This window comes from Moschus berezovskii, chromosome 6 (genome assembly GCF_049115385.1).
Source record: "Moschus berezovskii isolate FMDL1 chromosome 6, NW_MosBer_1.0, whole genome shotgun sequence".
In the NCBI taxonomy this organism is placed as follows: Eukaryota; Metazoa; Chordata; class Mammalia; order Artiodactyla; family Moschidae; genus Moschus; species Moschus berezovskii.
This window is the reverse complement of record NC_142465.1, coordinates 71,215,787-71,220,925: the sequence shown is the minus strand read 5'-3', so window position 1 is coordinate 71,220,925 and position 5,139 is coordinate 71,215,787. Positions and strand designations below refer to the sequence as shown.

The following is a 5,139-nucleotide window of genomic DNA, read 5'->3' as shown; positions in this document are numbered from 1 at the left end:
GTCTCTTATGTCTCCTGCATTGGCAGGCTAGTTCTTTGCCATTAGGGGAAGCACACGGATTTAAACCACCCACCCTGGCCAGGCACCATAGTAACCATTTGCATGAGTTGTTTTATGACAGGAGATCCTGATAAGGAATACGGAACTAATAAGCCACCACCAACCGGAAGTGTTCGGGAAAGGTGGAAAGGAGACACCGCATTTCCATCCACTTCCCAGAATCCCCCTCGCTAGCATCCATCTCGGCTGAGCAATGCATGTGGCTCCAGGAAAGACTGTGAATTAGAATGATTGGCCAAAGACCACCCGGAAACTAATCCCATCACTATAAAACCCAAGACTGCGAGCCACGCAGCAGAGCTGTTCTCCTGGGTTCCCTTACCCTACCGCTATCCACCTGGGTGCCCTTCCCAATAAAGTCTCTTACTTTGTCAGCACGTGTCTCCTCGGACAATTATTTTTCTGACTGTTAGACAAGAGCCCAGTTTCGGGCCCTGGAAGGGGTTCCCTTTCCTGCAACACTAGTGCCACCTGGGAGGCCCACTCTGACCATCCTTGACTATAAAGAAACAAAAAGAAGGGGAAGCCCTGGCTTGGGGTCCTCCCAGCCTCCGTCCTTCTCTGACTTCCTACCCTTTTCTCTACAGTTTTCTACCCCTTTCCATCTACTTACGTGTTTTTTTTCTCCTTCCCTTCTCTATCTCTCTGTCTCTCTATGTCTCTTTGTCTCTTTCTGCTCTCCGTCTGTTCCTTTCTCTTTCTGGAACTCCTCCTAATATGTAACTCACAAACAATGCAAATAGTGATAGCATCAAAAAATATTCAGGAACAAAACATCCATCACTATGCAGGGAGAATCCAGGAGAAGAAACCAAACGCCTGAAAAAAGTTTCTAAAGTAATAAGTCCTTGTCAGACTCCAACCAGCCTGGGTCTCCAAATGGAGAGGCAGAGGTATTTGTCTCCTGTTCCAAAGACATGAGCCACAGCCCACAGAGAAGTTCCGCTCCCACTGTGCTTTTTCCTTTGACCACTGCTGTCAAATGTGCTTTGTCATGTCCTCTTAGCACCAGGCCTGGCGCATTTCTCAGTATAGTAAAAGCTAATGAGCCGTATGGCTTTTGGCAGTGTCGGGCAATATACATGCTCCATTTGGAGCAGAGTAAATCCTTGGAGTCTATAGCTGTGTGCGCAGCCTCAGGCTGTCCCCTGTGCTTCATGGGTCTGTAAATATCATAGTTGTGGTCACTGCTCAGGATTATTAATATTCCAGAGGCCTGCTTTGACCCTACCCCCTACAGAGCAGGCTTCAGTAACACACAGCTTCGCATTGGATCCCATCCAATTGGAATTTATGACTGGAAGTGGCAGAAGGCCCAAGCTTTAGAGCAATGTCTCACCTTCAGCTGGCTCTGCAGCTTGGACCCTGAGGACATCATGGTATTTATTCAATTCAGATCCCATTTATTGTGCTTCTAACTGTGCTTAGCTCTGAGCTTAGATGCTAAAGATGGCACCATGACAAAGACTCAATCCCTGCTCTGAAGAAACCCATCTGGGAAGGAGGCAAGGGCATGTAAATAAGTTCTCTTGTATGCTAATAGCTTTCAAGTCCAGCCCTTGGCAGATTTTGGAGAAAACCATTCATTCTTTCATTTGCATCTCCTGAAACCACTGCTATTCGAGGGTGGTCCTCCGAAGGCAACAGCACCTTGGAGCTGGTTAAAAATGCAGTATCTCAGGCCCCACCCTGTACTGAATCAGACTAAAGTTCCAGAGGCCATCATCTAATCAGGCTCTCCCAAACCTGGATAGGTTAAAAAATCAGCGGGTGCTGCCACTCTTAAATGCTGACATAGCAGATTTTATAGGTACTTACAATTTGGTTGATCTGTGGACTGGCATTTGGGAACTAGCGTCTAATCCTATGGTTCTCAAACTTGTTTGAGTATTAGAATCACCTGGGGAGCTTTGAAAAGTCTTGATGCCCAGCCTTTATTCTGAATAATGAAATCGTAAACAAAGGGCATGGGGCTGAGGCAGCAGTAATTTTTTTTCCAGTTTTATTGAGAAATAATTAACATCTACCACCATATAAGTTTAAGGCATGCAGCAGAAGGGTCTGATTTACAGGTATGGTGATTTACATATCACCATAGTTTCAGCTAACATCCACCTGCTCATATAGGTACAATAAAAAGAAAAGAAGAAAGGGAAAATTTTTCTCCTTGTATTGAGAACTCATATAATTTACTCTCTTAAAATCTTTTTATCTTAAAATCTTAAAATCTCATGCAGCACTGTTACTACCTATAGCCATCATGCTGTAGATTACATTCCTAGTACTTATTTATCTTCTAACTGAAAGTGTGTATCTATGGACCACCTTCATCCAACTCCCCCCTTTCACCACCCTCTGCCTCTGGTAACCACAAGTTCGATCTCTTTTCTATAAGTTTGTTTTTTCTTTTTATTGAGTTAGATTCCTCATGTAAGTGAGATCATATAGTATTTGTCTTCCTCCATCTGACTTATTTCACTGAACATAATGCCTTCAAGGGCTGCTGCAAATAGTATGAGCTTCTCTTTTTTATAGTCAAATAATATTCCATTGTATATATACCACACTTCTTTATTCATTTATCTATTGATGGACTCAGCGGTCATTTCCATGTCTTGGCTATTGTGAATAACAGCAGCACTGATTTTAAAATTTCTCCAGGTGACTCTTGCTATTGTTCCGTTGCTCACTCATGTCTTTGTGACCCATGAACTGCAGCACGCCAAGCTTCACTGTCCTCTGCTTTCTCCTGGAGTTTGCTCAGACTCATGCCCATTGAGTTGGTGATGCCATCCAACCATCTCATCTTCTGTTGCCCACTTCTCCTCCTGTCCTCAATCTTTCCCAGCATCAGGGTCTTTTCCAATAAGTCAGCTCTTCGCATCAGGTGGCCAGAGTATTGGAGCTTCAGTTTTAGCGTCAGTCTTTCCAATGAATACTCAGGGATGACTTCCTTTAGGATTGACTGGTTTGATCTCCTTGCAGTCCAAGGGACTCTCAAGAGTCTTCTCCAACACCACAGTTCGAAATCATCAAGTCTTCTGCGCTCAGCCTTCTTTATGGTATAACTCTCACATCCATACATGACTACTAGGTGAGTCTAATGTGCAGCTAAGGTTGAAGACCACTGCTCTAAACCAGTGCTACAAAAGATTTAACTATATAAGAGCCACCGGACACACAATCCCACAGGGTCAGCAGAGTTTCAGAATTTCCTAATTGAAGAAGGTATTACAGATCTATGGCCAAAACCTAACTTTCCCCCGCTAATCAGGGCACTTGTCATCTGAGAAAGTGCCAGGAAACATGGTGACAGCTGTCTTGGGACTACCTAGATCCCTAGCATGGGGCCAATTGAAGAAACTCAGACCTATAGTTCAATAGCCTTAGTCCAGCTGGTCTTAGCTTGGAGGTGAGATTCAATGGCTTGCTCCTTCTCTTGTTCTCCAGCCTTCCCAGAGTCCCAGAGGCATTTTCCTCAGCTCTATGGGCTGTAGACATGTTGGCTTTCTTTCATTTTCTCAAATGCATCCCTTTCCTTCCACTTCAGGGCCTTTGCACAAGCTGTTTCCTCTGCTAGGGATGTTTCCTCTCCTTCCTTCTCTCCAGTTTCTCCTTCAAGAAAGCCTTTCCTGATCATCCTAATGAGACTACATTGCCCTACTGTACACTTATATAGCACCTTGTACCTTTCATTCATCATACCTATCCAGCTTTAAATTATAGATTATGCTAATATTTGAATATTTTTCTCTAAACAATTCCAATTAAGAGAGAAACCACATTTCTTTTGCTTAGTATTGCAGCCACTTGCATTGTGTCTAGAACATGGAAGGGAATCAGTGAATGCCTGAGTATCCATGCACCACTCTTCTCAGCATTGGAGGTCCCAGATCCTCACATATCCTCCCTATTCCATCCCAGAACACAGCTGTTTGCCAAGGTAACCACTTTAGCCCCTGTGTCCCCAGGTGGCTCAACTGGTAAAGAATCCACCTGCAATGCAGGAGACCCCGGTTCAATTCCTGGGTCAGGAAGTTCCCCTGGAGAAAGGATAGGCTAGCCACTCCAGTATTCTTGGACTTCCCTGATGGCTCAGATGGTAGAGAATCCACCTGCAATGTGGGAGACCTGGGTTAGATCCCTGAGTTGGGAAGATCCCCCAGAGGAGGACATGGCAACCCACTCCAGTATTCTAGCCTGGAGAATCCCCATGGACAGAGGAGCCTGGCAAGCTACAGTCCATGAGGTCACAAAGAGTAGGACACAACTAAGCAACTAAGCACAGCATACACACAATCTTTAGGTATATACCACTTCTTTTTTGGATCATCATGGGGTCCTAAATTTTAGACATTGTCAGTCTATGTGAGGCCCCTCCTCCACGTCTGGATATAAGTATTAACATCCTCCCTCCAGCAACCCAAGCATCTGAACCTCCATGGACCCTTCCTATTGCTGTCAATCTGGCAGTGGCCTGGCAGTCCTCCAGGTGTTCTGTCTTCATCATAGTATTAAGCAGGAAATATTATCAATGTTCTAGGATATCCTGTGCTCTTTATATACAAAATGAGAATAACAGTAGCCATTGCAAAGGGTTGATGGAGAATTAAATGAGCTATTCTGCATCCACAATACACTGCTCAGGCAATAAATACTTAGAATTTTTATTACTACTAATAACTGCAAAAATCCCATCAGTAGTCACTCCAGCAGTACACCTACTAAAATTGGAAAGATATAGAAAAGATTACCATGGCCTCTGTGCAAGGATGACACATAAGCTGGTAAAGCATTCCATATTTTTTATGAAAAATATCCCACTGGACCCCACAAAATATTTTATTGCTGCAGTCTGTACTTACTAAATAAGATGATGGGAAGCTAATATGGATTCGACAATAATCTTAGATGAGCTCACACTTTATTGGTTGCAACAACAATAAATCCAATAGTATGTCTAGAAGTGGAAAATCATGCTTATTTCCATTCTCAGAAAATGCATGACATGTCTAAGGATTTAAGGGTCCTTTGCAACAATTCCATGCCCTATTCCTCCCACACTGGGTCCTCAAGCTC

General features: G+C 43.8%; 1 non-coding gene across 1 annotated transcript; it reads left to right on the top strand.

Annotated features, from left to right (window-relative positions):
- Nucleotides 1-4,760: 4,760 nt before the first annotated feature.
- Nucleotides 4,761-4,867, top strand: LOC129537364 (U6 spliceosomal RNA). The gene has a single exon (XR_008682016.1). It is a non-coding gene; the product is annotated as a U6 spliceosomal RNA (small nuclear RNA).
- The last annotated feature ends 272 nt before the right edge of the window (nt 4,868-5,139 follow it).